This window comes from Vanessa atalanta, chromosome 29 (assembly GCF_905147765.1).
Source record: "Vanessa atalanta chromosome 29, ilVanAtal1.2, whole genome shotgun sequence".
NCBI classification, from domain to species: Eukaryota; Metazoa; Arthropoda; class Insecta; order Lepidoptera; family Nymphalidae; genus Vanessa; species Vanessa atalanta.
The window spans coordinates 625,804-646,552 of NC_061899.1; the positions used below are offsets into that span (position 1 = coordinate 625,804).

The 20,749-nt window shown below is 33.6% G+C and overlaps 1 protein-coding gene across 1 annotated transcript in view; it reads right to left on the bottom strand.

Annotated features, from left to right (window-relative positions):
- The window catches only part of LOC125075034 (probable multidrug resistance-associated protein lethal(2)03659), a 55,327-nt gene extending 34,667 nt beyond the window's left edge, over positions 1–20,660 (bottom strand). The window contains exon 1 of the mRNA XM_047686581.1: positions 20,477–20,660. The gene's annotated coding sequence lies outside the window, so the exon portion shown is untranslated. The remainder of the gene's footprint in view (positions 1–20,476) is intronic.
- Between the last annotated feature and the right edge of the window lie 89 nt (positions 20,661–20,749).

Sequence of the window (20,749 nt, forward strand, 5' to 3'; positions counted from 1 at the left end):
TAATTGAATAATTTTGAACGTTTTCTGGGATCCTGTTGTAAAAACGTATACATTGCCCCAAAAAAGAATTACTTACCCTGTGTAATCGGGTACTTGGAGTAACAAGTTTATTCTTGTTCCTAGTGTTAATAGAATGTACGTCACAATTTCTGGGAAAATCGTCATTATTTTAATTTCTTTAAATTTACCTCTTAACGAATCTTTTGGGCCCAGGTTATAAATTGCACGAATAGCCCTCTTCTGCAGTACAAAAATGGTATAAATGTCAGCTTCATTACCCCAGAGTAGGATGCCATACAACATTATACTGTGGAAATAACTGAAATAACTGCGCTGTCGATACAAAAAAGGCAAGGCATACCTACCTAGGTACATTTAGTTATCCTTTAATCCTCGCTTAGGATAAATAACAGGCAAAAATACCAAGATATTTCCCTCATCTGGGCAACAAATTTGTTGACTAGGTAAATTATGTGAATTTGGGACAAAAAATAATAAGAACTTTTTTAACTATCATGGTATTTCCGGCGTATTTAAAAATGGAATCATACTTATTTACAACGACTGACAAACTTTAAACTACCTATTTACCTACATAACTACACTAACTTAAACGAACGTTCAAAGTGAGCTCCTTCTCGTGTGATACGCAGTTCGGTACGTTTACGGATATTGTCTTTCACGCGATTTAGCACGAATGGGTCACTTTTATAAGTTCCGAAGGTACTGGTGATTTTTAATTTCAACTCTTCTCCGTTTGCATATTCTCTCATACACGAGGTTCTTTTTTATGGCATTGGTTAGCGGATGAGCATATGGGCCACCCGATCGTAAGAGGTCACCACCGCCCATAGACAATGGCACTGTAAGAAATATTAACCATTCCTTACATCACCAATGTGCCACCAACCTTGGTAACTAATATGTTATGTCCCTTGTGCCTGTGATTACACTGGCTCAGTCACCCTTCTAACCGGAACACAACGATACAGAGTACTGTTATTTGGCGGTAGATTATCTGATGAGTGGGTGGTACCTACCCAGACGGGCTTGCACAAAGCCCTACCACCAAGTTGGGCATCTGTTAAAATATGGAACTGTCCGAAGTCTCGTAGTATTTGCTTAGCGTTTAAGATTATGCTGGCAGTAGCTACTCAACGATTTGGGAACATCTCCCGGTACAAATTGGTAGCACTCGGCAAGCTATCAACTTATTAATTCTGTATTAGGCAGCTTTTGTGATATTATGGTGACAGGCACCCGACGTGACGGCGGAGTGGTGACACGCCGAGGGTTGCGCGCTGTACTGGACAGTATTTGGACATTGCAACGTGACTTTATTCTTATTTTATATGTAGCCTAAGTTACTCCTTATAACATCAGCTATCTGCTAGTGAAAGTCCCTTCAAACTCGGGCTAACCGCTACAGAGATTAGCCGGAACAAACAGACAGACAGACAAAATTAAATAAAAAAAACATATTTGGTATATAATGTTACATAATTATATTAATAAAAAAAATACATATTGTAATAAATATAACAATATATACGATTTAACTTATATGTAAAGCGGACACGCAAACATCGATCGTTAGTAGTGAATTGATAGATCGGCCGCAGCCCATCCATCCGCAGTATCCATTGTTCATTCGTAGCTACGTCCGCGTCGCCGATCGGCGCGTGCGCCGATGCACCGGCCGACCGTCAGACAGCTGTACACATACACGCTAACAACTATTTCATATTCTCACAAGCCTTACCCCCGTGTCCTATTTTAATTAATTTATTTAAGTTCATTTATTTAATACATGTATGTACCGTGTACATATTATTTAGTAAAAAGCGGTTATTTTAATATTACAAACAGACACTCCAATTTTTTTTTCATTGCCAACTCAAACTCAACTCAAATTCCTTTATTAAATATAGAAGCATTACACTTACTTATTGATAGTCAAATTAAACACTACCACCGGTTCGGAAAAGGAAACACCCTGACCTGAGAAGAACCGGCGAAAGAAACTCAGCGGGTCTTTATTTTATTTTTTTTGTAATCCATACATTGGTTTAGTTTAGTTCTAAATATTGACAATCAATAAGCACGTATAACCGCGGGCGACGACTAGTTAACCTGTAAAGCCGTAACGTAAAAGCGTAACCAACAGACAGCATTTGTATTTGCCAGAATCAAAATATACTTTATTCAAGTAGGCCATTAATCTAGAAGCACTTTTGAATTTTCATATCACACAACTATATTGAGTAAAGCTACCACCGGTTCGGAATGTAGATTCTATCGAGAAGAATTGGCAAGAAACACAGTACATAGTTACTCTTTTCCAACATTTAAAATACAAAGTTATATTAGTTAAATACAATTTACATATATAATATATCCATTAAAAGTGGCCGATGATTGCGGGTTCAAATCCAGGCAAGCACAACTGAATTTTCATGTGCTTAATTTGTGTTTATAATTCATCTCGTTCTCGGCGGTGAAGGAAAACATCGCGAGGAAACCTGCATGTGTCTAATATCAAAGAAATTCTGCCACATATGCATCCAACAAACCGCATTGGAGTATGCTCCATATTCGTGGAACTTGCTCCAAACCTTAGCCTTGGCCCAGCAGTGGGAAAATTACATGTTGTCAATGTAATGTATATAATAGGAAATAATTTAACAATAGCTATTAGAAGTCTTTGGAATACACCTAATTAGCATCAAAAGAGTGCGTCACGGAAAACCCCCCCTATTGATAAATTGATTCGTCGGTCTACCGCATTCATCTTAGTAACAATGTGTAAAACTGTCTAACATTATCCAAGGTCAGTTCGTTCGTAAAGATTGAATATTGAACCGAATAGTCAAAAGCATACTTACTGTCATATACATAAAGATCAATTTTGAATGGCAATAATAGTACAGATAAATACATGCCAAATTAAAAAAACAGTTTAACTAAAATTCTTAAGGGGAAGGGGGCGCCTTCGTTGACAAGGCATCTCGGCCAATCGACTTGCATACTGGACCTCTGGAATAGTTCAATATGAATTCATTTGTCAAGTTTCTAGTTTTGTTTTCTTTGTTAGTTTAGTAAGCAAGTAACATAACTTATTATTGTTGAGTTCCGGTTTTGGGTGGGGTGAGCCAGTAGCTCGCAAGGTTGGTGGAGCATTGGTGATGTAAGGAATGGTTAATATATTAAACAGCGCTAATGTCAACGGGTGACCACTTATAATCAGGTGCTCGTCCACCTACCTTTATGAAAAAGTAAAAATGATTTCCCAAAACACTTATATGTTATCTGTGGCGTGGCACATCAAGCTTTTTTGGGCCCCAATGCAAAAAAAAACGGATGACATTTATCAAATCAAATTATTATTTATTCAAGTAGGCTTTTACAAGCACTTTTGAATGGTCGTTAAAAGTCGATTTATTGATTTTGCCGAGACTTTAAGAGGAGCCGTCCTCGAAAAAGTATTTTGAAATAGCCCCCCATATACCAAAGCAGCAAATGCGGTTGGCAATAGTTGGTTTAATTTAAAAAATACTGAGCAAGTTTTAGATGATGTTCAGTATATACCTTTCGGCCGCCATGGCAACTATTGTTCGCAGCCAGTTGCGAAAGACGGTTATATATCAGAAAACGGCTGCCATCGACCTTGCTCATGGATCTATAATACTAAGTTAATCAAAAGATAAAATCTTTATTTAATATACTAGCTTTTTATATTGACTGTATAAAACCTAGCACCGTTTTGAAAAGTTCAAACTTTGAATGAATACTTTACTGGATTTTTTTTCCAACAATTTGATTGGCCTGGAGGCGATCGTTTCATTACCATGAAACAAACAAACGAAAAAACAAAGGAACTGAAGTGTTTTGTTTTTATCCATATCATCATTACATAGTATAAAACAAAGTCGCTTACCGCTGTCTGTCCCTATGTATGCTTAGATCTTTAAAAGTACACAACGGATTTTGATGCGGTTTTGTTTAATAGATAGGTGAAATTAATACCAAGGTTTATATGTATAATACATGCACATGCACTGATAATTTTAGAGATTTCCAAAGTAATGTACACATGTGTATTCCACCACCCTGCATTGGAGCAGCATCGTGGAATATGCTCCTAACCTTCTCCCCAATGAAGAGGAGGCCTTAGCCCAGCAGCGGGAAATTTACAGGCTGGTTATGTATAAAATGTAATGTAACAAACATAATAACTAAAGGTAATATTTATTTCTTTGGATAATAAAATCGGTCGAGGGTAATCGGGGGGATTTCCAAACAGCATATACGACCTAATTAAAATATATTTACCTACTGTTCCGTTGAACAAGTTAAGTAGCGCGAATCGTCAAAACAAAGCCACAGGTATTATCACTGTTGTGACTTCTGAAAATTAAATATTTACCTCTTCTATTTGTAATCACGATGTGTGCTTTTGATAAGAAACGATAAGGTGGAGTCAGGATTGCACTGAATTCACCTTGATGTAAAAGAGGACAGCACGAGACGCCTGTTAGATGATAGAGAACACTTATATTACAAACAGATTTGATTTGCTGTCTTGCCTGATGTTAAACATCGATTCGGTCTACGATGTAGCACGCTTGCCTAGAAGATAATAAATAATAAATAAATAAATATTGGATAACATCACATACATTACTCTGATCCCATTGAAAGTAGCTAAAGCACTTTTGTTATGGAAAATCAGAAGTAACGACGGTACAACAAAACATCCAGACCCAAGACAACATAAAAAACTATTGAACTTTTTCTACATCGACTCGGCCGGGAATTGAACCCGGGACCTTGAAGTAGCGTACCCATGAAAACCGGTGTACACACTACTCGATCACGGAGGTCGTCAAAGAAGAAGATACCTGTCAGCTCTAGATTTGAAAACCAACGTTGTACCTATTGGAAAATACAGACTCAGTCAAATTTGTTTGTTATGGATAAACTCAAAACTGAACCGATTTCAAAAAATATTTCAGCGATCAAAAGCTACAATCGTTCGAAGTAACAGGAGGTGAAGCTTATTTAAAAAATAAAAATTGAAATACCTACGAAAACCTACACTTATAAGGTATCATTGAAAAAGTTCTTAAATATATACAAATATGAATTAAAAACTGAACAAATCATGACTGCGTGGAATGGTGGCAAGATTCCTAGTAGCGTTTCCCTGTTTAATCGCAATTCCGATCCTCTGGGCAAAAAACGAACCAGCCTTCCTGTCACCAGTGGAGGCAATAAGGCGAGGCGTTATACTTTTAATGAAGCTTTTTGCTACTACTCCAAGGTCCAAGTGTTTCAACAGATTTGATTGTTTGAAATGGATAAACAAAAATTCTTTCAACGATTGAAAGCTACATTATTTCGTGGTACTATAAGGAATAGTTTATTATAAATAAACACTTGAAATTCCTACATAAATATCAATACTGTTAGACAAGGTGTCAAAAAATTTCTTATAAATGTAATTTGGCGTGCTGTGCGCAAATTATTAATAATAATAATACTGTAGTACATGTTTGTAATACTCATATTTATATATATTATATTCCAACCAAAATAGAAGAAAAGCCAAATAAACAACATTTGACAGCAAATTGACGCGATATCATTGGTCGAGAGCTCGATTAATCTATGATATTCACTATGGATTTGCGAAAATGGCGTTTTGAACGTCGACAAAACTGTCATCGGAACTTTGGGAGTAAAATTGAAGTGGAAATAAGAAGTTAAGTGCAATAGTGTTGTATTATAAATAAAGATATATTAATCATAAACTCTTAGTGCACAATATGGCTGAGTTATTAGCAAATCGCATGCAATACATTTTATAAAACCTTACCTATAGCACACAAAACATCACCTCCATTTTACCAAATCGAGGGATGAATTAAAAAAAAGTAACCTATGTCTTTTCCTGTAGTTCCTTTTATTTAATCTGTGTTGGCTTAGGTTTGTACCCGCAACCAACGGTTAAGATGTACGCTTTCTAACCACGGGCCATCTCGGCTTAATATATATCTATATTAATAATATCGTGCAGATCTACGATAGACCCGATCGAAACCTATCCACGATTATATATCGTTAAAAAATAATGATTTTTAGTCGATAACATATATCCACAAAATCCGTATAATCGAGATATTTCTATATTAAATCCATGAAATTCAATGACAATTCATGTCATTGCGTCATGCGGCCATGTTTGACGTTTTCGGGTGCGTTCGGAAAGTTTCTTCCAAATAATAATTTCGTAATACGATAGGTAGTATATTTATATTTGTTTAGTTTTTATTATTTTTTTGAGCGAAGCCGGTTTTTCATCGAATATTACATATAATTAAGTGTCATGCGCTCGACACAGATAACTTCACGCCTTATCTAATTTTACAATGTTTATTTTATTACAAATACACATTGTGAAAGTTTAAATTTGTTACTGAGTGTGACAGGTGTAAAGAAAATACATTGTTCATAATAATTATTATCTTACAAATATTTATTTATATAAAATTTAAAATTAACACGGTTATTTTTATAACTACAAGTATTCAAAACGGGATATTTACCATATTTTTTATTTGGCGGAGCTCGATATTTCGACATTATCCACGAATGTCTTATTCACGTTTTAAATACTTGTAGAAATATTTATTTGCTTGCAAATTAAATAAAACTATTTTTTAATTAAGTAGAACCTCTAGCGCGGGTACATTAACATTATTTTATTTATTTATTGTGCGAATGACCGATCATCAAATTACCACAACCATTCGACGTATTATTAAAAAAAAAAAGGGTCGTGGGACATCCGATTGAAACAAAGTTACTTTCACAATTTATTATGTATTAAATAAAAGACACAATAAAATAAATTAACAATGTTTGATAATATTAAAATGACAATAAATAAAATTGTTATCACGAATAATTCATTTTGACAATAAAAAAATAATGCCACATAAAACCGTAACCAATAGAAAGAGACAGAAAAAGAAAGACAGGGGAAGGAGTCATAACGCTTTCCTTACGTGACGATATCACCCAGTTCATTCTACTGTAAACCGCGTAAAAGAACATGGCTGTTACACTATAATGTTAGACTCAAAAAGATTGTAATATTTGATTATACCCTTCAAACCGGAACTCAACAGTACTAAGTATCGCTGTTTGGCGGTAGAATATCTGATGGTGGTACCTACCCTGGGCTTGCACAAAGCCACCAAGAAAGATCATAAATACATATAATTATAACGATTAAATTATATTTTAAATACAACCAATAAACAAATACGATATTATTACACAATATTTCACAACGTCCCATATTGATAAGGTTTTTATAACGTCATATTGACTAAAATTATTATTTACACACGAGAGATTAATCTCGTTGTTTTATTATCGAATAAACATTACATAGATCTTACACAATTTACTGACAATGGAGGCAAAACTAATCAAAGTGTCTACGTATCACCAAGCCCGTCTTGGCAGGTACCAGCACAAAATATTCCAGCGCCAAGTGTGTGTGTATCCTGAGACATATCATTTTGCTTGATGGCGTATCGGCGATGGAAAGATTATTTAAAAGTTGGCGACGATTTGCTATCATATGGACAATGCAGAGTTAGGGTCTGCTTTTGAGGAGCAATGAAGCTTATTTTTGGTAACGTTCCTCCAATGGGGTTTGTTAGATACACTTGAGGAAGTTTCCTTGCAATATTCCTTCATAGCCCAACACGAGATTTTAGACACAAATTACGAACTGTGTGAAGTTGAACACTAGATACACAATAATTAATTTTAATGACTTCCTTTCGATTGTACTAGGTTTATACAGGATTGTACCTCATATAGAATCGTTTGTAAGGTACAAAGGCGCTAAAAGATATGGGAGGTTTGAAAGTATGACCAGCAAAAGGTAAACAAAAACATTATTTTTATATTATTTGAATTGTTATCCGAACCAATATAGGCTCATGAACATGAAAATGAGTAAAAAGTTCATCTAGCTGTATATTTCTACCAAACGCATTGGAATTTATGAGAAAATCTTAAAACAACAAAATATCACGAACCCTTGACGTTTCAAAAATACATCATAAATTAAACGCTGGTTTTCTTACGCAAATAATTCCCAAGTTCCGGAGGGGATCTGAAGCTGGATACTATCTGAAGATTACCAGTATGAAAATAATAAAATTAGATCTCGGAAATTGTCGAACTATCGTTTGTAAGCTTGGGATTTTGTAATGAAATTAAATTCGATACATAGTTTAAACTGAAAGCCTTGGACGCGTAGATCAATGCCGATTCAAATCAATATTCTTCGCTTTTTACGAATTTCATATTTTAATCGTTAGTAGTGGATTATTCGCTCATTAACACGCTTTCACATAAGCTAAAAAATATGCTGTTAAAGGTTAAGTTTAAGTTCTTGATCTCTTTGCTTTATACTCGAGTTAAAGAACTTAAACTTCATTTATAGTCTTTAAAATACATAGTGTTCCTAAAGGTTCAATTTTAAGTACAATTTAATTTTTAGTATATATAAATGACCTTCTTTTATTTTTGTCTAATTAGTACTTAATTACTGTTTGAATGTTATAGTTATAAATATTTATAAAAATCAATACTTGGTATATTTATGTCTTACTAATTAAGACACGTCTCACACGAGATAGAACATCGTAGACGTAAAGGTTTATTGCGCGACGGTGTGAGGTGCAGTTAATACATATTTTTGTATCAAGATCTGTACAAGAACACCATTAACATGATGACCCATTTAATCATTCGTCTTTTAAGAATAAATTAAAATATTACAAAGAAACTCATATAACATTTATGCAAATCAATTCTTGAACAATAATGATCATTATTCTCCGATTTTTTTTTTTCAAATTTCATTATTTCTGAACACATGTATAATGTCGTAACGTGTGACTGAACTTTATTTGTGAAACTTAAGCGGTCGAAGGAAGCGTTTCCATAACAAGACATAGGTGTTTTGTATTCTCAGAATTGCATCTCATAACATGCAATTCTGAGAATACAAAACACCTATCAATTGGGTTTGAAGAAGCAAAATAATGAAACACAATACAAAAAAAAATATGTTAGAATTGTTTTTTTTTTTATTACCGATTAATCTATGAATCTTAACTGATATTATGAATGAAATTTAGTTTGTTTCATACGTAATCGTCAGTGCTACGTTTAAGGAACACAGTGTATCTAACACCTGACCTCTGAGGCTTGGACTAGTTGCTATGAAGCTGTTATATCAACCAGGTCAACAGCCATCTGCTGCATCTGTGCCATTGTTATTGTATTTAATTCTGCCAGCTATCAAAAGATTTGTAAAATAAGAAAAAATTATGTCTATCTAATTATGTCAGGTCATCTTAATTCACTAATATATTTATGATTTAGCGTTTATCTTCTACTAGTAAATCTATAATTGCTAGTATTTATATACGAACATGGTGATTTAACTTTATAAAAACCGGTTATAACTGGTTCAAGTTCTGGATTGACACGTAAATTATTTTTATTTTATGTTTGAATGAAATACTACAACAGGTGTCTATATCCACAATCAGCTCTAAGCATTTTCCTCAACGAGATATTTTCCCAACAGTGAGACTTTGCTAGCTGTAAATACGACATGGTGCAATAGATAAAACCTGAGTCATCTGAGATTAAATATTTGTAATGTATGTTTTAAATTCATCTCGTGCTCGGCGGTGAAGTAAAACATCGTCAGGAATCCCGCATGTAACATTTGAAACTCTGTCACATAGGTCTCTACCAACTCGTGGCAGGAATATCTCTTAAATTCATGTTCAAGAAAGGAGACTTGAGGCAAGCAGTGTGATATTGACGCTTTTAATTTACTTTTTATAAGAAATAGTCACAATTCCTTATATCGCCAATGCGCCATTAACCTTGGAAACTAAGATGCTGTGTCTGTAGTTACACTTGCTCACTCACCCCACACAATAATATTACTAAGTAAGTTTGGCGGTAGAATATCTGATGAGTGGGTGGTATCTACCACCAAATTAACTTTTTTATTGTATCAATACTTTCTACAAAACATTCTAATTGAAATATAAGTTACATACATACAACAAATCACGTTAGATAAAAATTAGTCTTGCGCAATACTTTGTATCTTTGACTCTCATCGCCTCTTATCGGCCACGTGGCGACTATATCCGAACGTGGAAACAGACGGCCGACGTGACAGATCGGATTAGTCATAAATAAACGCATTACATAATAAAAAAAAAACGTTTTCTATGTAACGTCGTGAAAACACACGACAAGGACAATAATGCAAAAACTTTTGGACATTATTGTCAGTTTGGATTAGACGAGTAGAAAAAATTATGGTTGTATGTATATTTCTCTGTTTATCTAATAATTGCATTTTGTTCTTTATGCGTCATTTTTTGCGTATGCGTCAATCGTGTGGGCACTACTGAACATATCGGTCATGGTATAGGACTAGAACCGTTCGAGGCGAAATCGTCCGTAGATGAAAGTGAAAAAATAAAAAAAAATTATAAAGGAAAATATATATTAATAAAATTAGTAAATATCTTTCATATATTAAAAACACAAATTTAATATTGTTGAAATTTAAAATTTTTACATTCTTTTTTTGTTTTTTTTTTTTTTTTTTTAATTTTGTTTTTTATTTTCTTTTTTGGGTCAATGTGAATACTGCCACAGATTCTACCACTAAAACAAATTTTATTTATAAGTTATATGTATTGCTCATTGTAAAGTGAACTGTAAGGTTCTTTATGAGTAATAAAGTTCTTTAACCTGAAATAAACAACCTGTAACTGTAGCACTGCTGGTCTTCCTTTGGAGGATACATTTTGGAACTGCTCCAATACTGGGTACTGGAGACACGTGTGACAGAATTTCATTGAACTGCAGTTCACGATGATAACCTTTTACCACGAAATTAGTCATAACCAAATTATGCACGTGACAATTCAGTGTTGCTTGGGTTTAAGCCCGCAGTCATCAGTAATGATGTACGCGTTCTGAACAGTGGCCGTGATCGATAGGATATTAATTTATTTCATTTAGGTAACCTCCTGATTTAGATGAAACTCTATTATATGGGTATTTAATATTCACCAATATGCACTTTTACTCTTCTTAGAGAGGACAGGATATTTTTACCCAGACATACAAAGACCATAAATACATGATTAATCTTCTGTACTAACAAATTATTGTTAAATTTTATTGGAATGCCTAACTAAAAGCATAACTGAACGAATATACATAAATCTTATACCCAAAGATGGTTTTGGCATATAATATTAATATATAATTAGGAACGCTTTAAATTTAGACTATTTAAGTGACAAGCGTGAATTTCATATTCTTGTACACACACCGAATAATTACGATGATTTTCTTTCTGAGATTATATAAAAACATGTATAGTACGAAAAATTCCACGACAAATATTCGTCATTGTCAACATCGCTCGTTAAACTTGTTAAGTTTTAAATTAACATTGATTAAAGTCAATCAAAATACATGTGAATAAACAGATACTTGAATCCCCAGTCAATTGGATGTTGGATGCGTCGGTGACGTCATCTTTGTAAACGAAATGAAAGCACAACTAAGCCTTTATTCCACTGAAAGTAATTTTCTTAAATTGGACCTTTAGAACTTGTTAAAAAGAACGTAGCCGTAACTGGACGACCGGCGGATTTAAACATCAAAATTGTTGGTGTCCAAAATAATTTCTAGTTCAAATTGCAGCAAGCAAATTAGGTCATAAATTTTTTATATAAGGATGATCTTTCGCTTGATACAGTCAGTCTGATGGACGCTCAAGGACTATTATTAGGATTGAAAATGTGTAGAGACGTTAGCCATGATATTCCAAATACAGAAATTTTTCTCTAGGCAACCTAGTTGGGGTTTCTATATAGTGTTCCTCATGGATAATCACATATAGTAAAAAAAATATTTATAACATATGTAGGGCGGGCTAATTGCCCACTTGATGGTAAGGGGTCACCATTTAATTAGCAACGTAAGAAATTTCAAACATTCCTTACATCAATGGGAACTAAGATGTTATATCCCAACAGTACCAAGTAGCGCTGCTTGGCTCACAAAGCCCTACCACCAAGTTAACATAAATATAACCCAACACAGACACACCTATATTATATAAATAAAAGTTCGTAGAATCCCAAAAAAAGGTCACGCGCGTAAAAATCGAATACCAAGCCCGTAACGATCGACCTAGAAAACGTTCAAGATATTTTGTCTTAACTATACTATCAAGTTGCTTTTACGAGAACTTACTCTTTATGGTCGTAGGATTGATATAAATATAATTTATTCGAGTAGAGTTTTACGAGCACTTTTCGTGTCATTTTATAGAATTGTATTAAACGTAGGGCTACCGCCGCTTTTTCATTATATATATAATCTTATATTGAGTAATATTCTTAATTTATTAATGTTATTTTAACAAATGATTTCATTTTATAAGTTAGGAAAGCTGAAGTTTAAGTTGTGTTCCGATTTGAAGGATGAGTGAGTCAGTGTAAAAATGCACGAGGGATATAACATCTTAGTTCCCAAGGTCAGCAGTGAATTGATGTTAAGGTGTCTTCTATTGTGGAGAAGGTTCGGAGAAAATTCCACCACGCTGCTCCAATGATAGAAACACATGTTGAAGAATTTAATTGAAATTAAACACGTGCAGGTTTCCTCGCGAGATGAATTATAAACAGATTAAGCACTTGGAAATTCGGTGATACTTCATTGATTATATACGCGTTCTAACCACTGGGTCATCTCTACTGTTATAAGGGACGGTTAATATAACTTACGGCGCCAATGTATACCAGAGGTCACCATCAAGTGACCCATTTACCCTTCCGTACGAAAATCATACAAAAAACACAGACGTCAGTCTGGTTATGTTTGTTTTTATTTATAGCATAAAACAAGCGCCAAAACGTAATAACCACATAGGGTATCCACAAAAATTAACATTTTAGGAACGTCCAATGAAATTCGTTATACATTTTATTAATGTCAAAAAAAGGTGAAATAGAGGTCAACCTCGAAATTATACTTAGCTATGACCTTGGTACGAATCATTGCTTTAACAATCGAGTTACCTGAAACGTCTCGTTCAATAAAAGTAATTAATATTTTCAAGGTCAAATTTTTGTACAGCATATTACAATCGAAACAGACACACGAATAAACATATATTAGTTTTTCATATTTCATGGGATTCAATAAACACTTCCACCCCTCCATACAAGCAGGCGAGATCGCAGTCGGAAACTAATAGAAATTATTTCGATTTTTGATGTGATGCCATCACAAGAACTGGCCATGTTAAGTCTTTATCCAAAATTATTTCAATGTTTTAATGGCGACTATTAACAAAACATAACAATTATAGTGTATTTATTATTAAAGTGTTAGGCATAAAAAGTATCTAAAAGTATGTACATTCTTGGAGTTCAAATTTACTTCATACCAAATGCCATCAACTCGGTCCAGTGGTCAGAGAAAGAGCAACAGACAGGCAGACAAAGTTACTTCCGCATTTATAATATTAGTACAGTTTAGAGATCTATTCATGAATACGCCTTTGTGAGTTAAAATATGTATACTTTGCAATTATTATATACTGTGTCATTGTTCTGTGATTAACAGTTATTCAGATCTGATAGCATTTTTTCTGGACTTAAGACCTCGAGAATGTATATCTTGACTTAATTAAAGTATATCCTTTAGTCGTTTTTATGAATATTTAAGCTGTTTGTACCTATTTTATTGCAGATTTTTTATTTTTTAATTACTTGAGAATCTTAATGATCAAGTGTATTTAGAATCTAGCTGATCTCCAGAGATATCGAAACGGTTCCTTTAATTAATTAAATATATGCAAAGATAAAGATAAAGTGCCGAGATGGCCCAATGGTTAGAAGACTCTTAACGGATGATTTCGGGTTCAAGCCAAGGCAAGCACCATTGAATTTTCATGCGCTTAATTTGTGTTTATAATTCATCTCATGCTCGATGAAGAAAAACATCACGAGAAAAACTTCATTTGTCTAATTTCAACGAAATTCTGCCACATGTGAATCCACCTACCCGCTTTGGAGCAGCGTGGTGGAATATGCTCCAAACCTTCTGCTCAAAAGAGCAGGAGGCCTTAGCCCAGCTGTAGGAAATATATATACAGGCTATTAATGTGATGCAAAGATAGGGTGCTATAGCACTCAGGGATAATGCTAATAGCTGACCAATGAAAACATTTTTGGAATTTGATCATTAGTTCTGGACATACCTACATATAACACATCCCCCTCTTCCCCACCATTAAAACAAACAAATTATACATCTTTATAATATAAGTACTTAAATAAAGATATTACTAAAATTATATTCATATTCCAACGACCTTTCACCTCACGTGACCCTCGCTGAACCTACCATTCTCTATCTCATAATTAACTCAAACAATTAAAACTAAATTTATTATTTAATAACCGTCTGTCTAGTTTTTGTATAATTAAGTTTTTTGTATATCAACGCCATTTCAATTGATTATGGTACATTTAGTGCTATTTCGCTTGACAATTGATTATTCAAAGCGGATAAAATTAATGGAGACATTAATTTACTTCGAGTACCGGTTGCGATGACGTTATTAGTGTCACCACACGGCGCGCTGGAAACCATGAGCTCTGATTATAATTGCATTAATATATTACTAGTTTTCGCGAGCTGCTTCACTCGCGATTTAGGGGTATTATTCACACAATTTCATTACAAATGATAGCCCATGTACTATTCTGATGTATGAACTATATTATTGTAAAGTTTCATTAAAATCCATTCAGTAGTTTTTGCGTGAAATAGTAACACATCCATAGATACAAACTTTCGCTTTTATATTCGATTTGTTACCGCCATGAGGTGGGTCTGATATGATGTATTTGAGGTTATTCTTTTCAGATCAACCGACTCAAAAAATGGTGGATCATTGACAAATACTGTATGTAGTATATCATGAGTTAATAAGAGAATTAGGGACGGGACTTTATTTATTTTTTATGGAGTTTGGAGTAAACGAGCAGAAGGCTCACCTAATGGATTGCAACACAGGCTTACAGGTGCGTTGCCTAATGAGTAGGGTTATTGCGGAAACCACAGTCAAGTCAGATCTAAAAAAAGTTATAAACCCTTGTTTGAATATTCTACTGGTGATAAGACTATTCCTAATTCTTCCAGTCAGAATTCCTTCAGGCGTTAAGTTCACATTTTGAAACCACTACACAATTTTACGTTATATTTGATTGCTTATTTGATAAGGCATGACATTAATATTAAAAATACATACTACAATTGCACACCGTGATAATCACTTATGTAAGGGACGCAAAAGATTCATAGTGTAATCTTGTTACCTACAAATTGGCAAATGAATAGATTATTATTATTTTAGCATTAGCAGCCTGTAAATTTTCCCACTGCTGGGCTAAAGGCCTCCTCTCCTTTTGAAGTGAGGGTTTTTGGAGCATATTCTACCACGCTGCTCCAAAGCGGGTTGGTGGATTCACATGTGACAGAATTTTCTTGAAATTGAATGCAGGCACATACAGGTTTCCTCGTAATGTTTTTCTTCATCGAGCACGAGATGAATTATAAACACAAATTAAGCACATGAAAATTCAGTGGTGCCTGCCTGGGTTTGAACCCGAAATCATCGGTTAAGATGCACGCGTTCTAACCACTGGGCCATCTCGACTCGGCTCGATTATTATTATACTGTCTTTTTATTTTCTCTCTCATGAGATACCTAAATCCTAAACACAGGCCATTCAGATGAGATGGAAGAAGTCATTAGAATCTTGCAGGTGACGCAGCACGTGTTGAGGATGATTGCCTTTTGGAGTAAATGAACAGTGATGAGCTTTAATATACCAAGGCTGCATTGTAGCTTTTTAGGTACGACCCCAGTCAATGACATGACTATGAGAACAATACAGATGGTACAGTCTGCACGCCACTGACGCTTCAGTTTTATAAGTCTTGATATTTATCGAGCTCTTCCAAAATTGTCAACTTCATGTTGTGTTAGGAGTAGCTATATCTAAACGTTATCAGTTTTGTTAATTTTGTCCTGTTGTCTGTACATCATGTGATTCATGGTTACAGTTTAACAACTGTGTCTAATTTTTGGACAATGACCTGTTACGTACTGTCCTATAATTATCCCCGAGTATTGTCACCCTACCGGTCGTTGACATTGCACGAACGTGCAAATAAAAAACAACTTAGTAGGTACCTGCTTTTGTCGCTCGCCTTTTAACAAATATTCCCAAATTTCTACTTGATAACAAATTTAAAATAACCGAATATCACACACTGCATTAAGAAGTGGGTCTAACAAAATGAATTTAAACTTCATTTCCTAAGGAGGTTAAATGGGAGATTAAGGTTTGTTTAATCTTTTTTTATGGTATAGGTTTTCAGGTTTGAATAGGATTAACCATTCCTTACATGGCCAATGCGTCACCAACCTCGGGAACTAAGATGTTATCTCCCTTGTGCCTGTAGTTACACCGACTCATTCTTCAAGCCGGAACACGACAATACTGAGTACTATTGTTTAGCGGTAGAACATCTGATAATGTATATTAATGAAATAAAAAGGCTTTATTATTATTATTAATATCAAAAGCATTTCGAAGTTGGTTATTATTATAATTACATTATTTTTTTTTATATTTGAGACAGAGAGAACCGATAATTCACAGTGATTAGAAGAGGAAGGGTATAATTTGCGTACTCGATGTTCATAATTAGTAGGTAAAACACACGGCTTTTGCCAGAACTATAACAGATTATACAATGTTAAGATACGAAAAAAGAACCAAGTTTAAATTAAATCGAATACAAGTTTAATAAAGACCTCATAACATGGACAGTAAGTGTAATTTGAAAACAACGCCTTGGGCAGATATGTTAACGCCTTTGTCCAGTACGTTCATTACCAATTTTAAAAAGATAAACGATTACTTCGTTACCTACCGTGACAAATGTCAACGCGAACAATACAATATTTAAAGGACATTATAACGTGAAAAATTTAAATAAGTTCGTGTATATATTATATGGAAGGATATATAAAGAAGCCTCTATAGCGCAATGGTTTATGCGCCCAGCGATGTAAAAAGGTCGCAGGATCGATCCTGACCTCTTGGGCTATTGTCACCCTCACTCCTAACACAAGTGATACGCTTACAAGGAGAGGTTAATAGGGATATTAGTAATTTCTTTATCAACATATTATTAATACTAGAAATAAAAACAAACTTGTAACCCCCAATTAGAGAACGTTTTCACTTTTCGGGCAATGATACACGGACATATAATAAGATACCGGAAAATATAAACAATTTAAGATGACATAACAAATTAAAATATATATATATATATATATAGACAAAATTAATCAACAAATCTATAAATATACTCGGATTGTGAATACTAATATCATTGTATATCGTTTTTATTTGAAACTAGCGACCGGACCCGGCTTCGCACGGGTGCAATGCTGATAATAAATATATGAATGATATCTAAATATAAAAACGTCTGTTTTGTCATGAGACAATACAAACCGTACCCCATTTTAAATCTGTAATATCTTCGAAAATATTCATTTAAGTTACATGCTGTAACCATATTGATCTATAATGTATTTGAGGTACTTAATTGGATAAGGATTAATGCTTAAAATCGCTTCGAAAATAAGACATTATTTCTCGTAAAAAATAAAGGATAAAAAATGGTTAACTCTAAGGGATAGACATATACTAGCGCGGACTTTTTTGAAGACCTTTTTAAGGTGTACAATACTGTAGTACATTATTTTTATCTATCTCGTAGGGTTCAGCCAGCGTTTGCAATGTAAGCGCATAATAATGTGTTTATTTACGACATCACTTTAGAAACTTCTAAAATAATCAGTATTTATTTTGTTAGAATATATTGTGCATGTATTATACATTCAAAATCTAGCTATAAAAAAAACCGCATCAAAATCCGTTATGTAATTTTAAATATCAAAGCACATACAAGGACACACAGCGGTAATCTACTTTGTTCTATACTATTTAACGAAGATCAGCTATGGAGGTTTCTTACCGTTGACTCCATGGAGGTTTTATTGAGTGGAGTTGAAATATTATAAAAATCTACTCGAATAAAACACACTTCAATTGATTTGCGTTAGAAGTGACACGAAAAATCACTACGATAGCGTTAGTCACGACCGCTTATCTATATAATAATATATAACACTGAAACGTTTGTTTAAACGCTATTATCTCTCAATTAGATTCATCAGTCCGATTTAAAAAAAAAACCTTTAGGTTAGGGTCTACACATTTACCGGTTTAACTTGGTGGTAGGGATTTGTAGTCTTAGGTAACATACACTTGTAACAAATTCTACTATACTTAGTAATGATGGGTTTCGGTTTGAAGGATGACTGGGACAGTGGCACTAGTCCATTCCAACCGCAAGAGGACAAAAGCGAAATAAACGTCATGATCTATGACATTCATTATGATCTAGTGTGTCTTTCGTACCTTTTTCCTCCTCCTAAAATTAATTCATAGTTTAATAATAACAATTTAGTGAATTGCAATCAAGAATCCTCTTTATTTTTCTGCACATCTACGGCTGGAGCTCTTTAAAATGAGTCCATAACCGATTTTTTTATGGGCAGCTATCGTCCCATAATCACCGGGACAAAATTTGGCTTACGCTATTAATATATACAGTACTAGCTGTACCCACGACTTCGTGACATGTTTGAATTTAAGTTATTTGGATATTGTAGCGTGATTTTATTCTATATATAATTCTAAAATAAAAGTAGCCTAAGTTACTCCTTATTACATCCGCTATCTGCCAGTGAAAGTCCCGTCGAAATTGGTTCAGCCGTTCTACAGATTAGCCGGAACAAACAGACACACAAAAATTGTAAATAATGTTATTTAGGTATATGTACCGTGTATACATACATATGCATTTAGTAAAACGCGGTTATTAAACTGTTATCGGAACTTTGGTAAAATGAAAGTGGATATATGTAAGTAATGTTAAGTGGAAAAGTACTGTATTATAATAAATGAAGATATATTAGTTGAGAACTTTTTTACTATTATCAAAGTGGAAAACGTAAATTTAAGGTTTATTTATTTTCGATTGAAATAGACTATAATAGGTTGATTAATATTTCTCATAGATTATCACAACGTTAAAAAACATGGTAATAGATTAATTACGATAAAATAGTAACTTTAATGTAGACCCTTATTTTACCCGAACGAAGCCGCGAGCTAGTATAATACGTGAGACTCAACTAAATCAATCGAATTTCAATATATCACGTTACAGAGAAAAAACTGTGGCCATCAGATCGGTTTACCTGGTTTTTTTCAACACATCGTTACAATGAAATACAATTACTCCATTCTATTTTTTGCGTGCGTTTAGAGTACATTATTAAACAAACAATAGGAAGGTGACATGAAGGATCTATTCGATCACTTATTTAAAGTTTAAATAACGATAGATTCATAGTAGTTTCATTGTTTATATATAAAAATGGTGGGGTAGGCTCCAAACCTTCTTAAAAGACCTTAGACCAGCAGTTGATTAACTGTTGGATACTTTATTTAAAATACAATTAAACTGTTTTTATAGGAATCACCTTTTTTTTTAATTGTTATGTAAAGATAACGATGCAATTTTAACGTATTTATTACGACAAACTAATTTAATATATTCCGAATAATAATGTCTTAAAATCTTGTATCGTAATGCAAAAATAAACAACAAATTATTTATCATCGTTTTTAATTGATAAGGTTGCATTTTTTATACTTTGCTTACAGTTATTAAAAGTTTTTTCCTGCATGGAAAAATAGTCATGAGTCAGTCATTCGTTTCCTCTCAGAAATCTAGACGTTAGAAACACAAATAACAAATACATTGTATTTATATATTTTTAATCATAAATATTATAAAACGAAAGCCCACTTTATTTAAATAGTTTCAAACTTACGATATTGCACAATGTTGTAATACATATCAAAAGTGCATACCGCAAACTTAAAACCTGTTGATTTTTTAATTAAATAAAACGACCTTACTACTAAAAGTTGGTTATTTCTTTTAAAGTTTAGTTTTTTCTCTATAAGGTTGCTATTTTTTAAACCAAAGTGTATTTTTTTACTTTTTAAATATTTAAATATATTTTGCATTCAACACGATATATATTTTTATAGTGAAAGTATTCAACTAAATTTAACAAATACAGACTCACCATTGAGTGTAATTATAATATCAGGTGTTTGCAGGAGAATATAAGTTTAAAACCACTTAAAAACAAACACTCAACAATCACTTTTGTTTTATAACTCGCGTAAAAACACTCGAAAATGTTTTACGAAATAATCGTAAAAAATCCGAATTATTTGAACAATGACAGGCGACAGCACCTCCGTCGATTGATATTTTTTTAAACTGGAACCTAAAATAATAGCTGTCATTCATGAATGAACGTCTCTACGATTTGATCTCAGTGTTGCCAGAACAA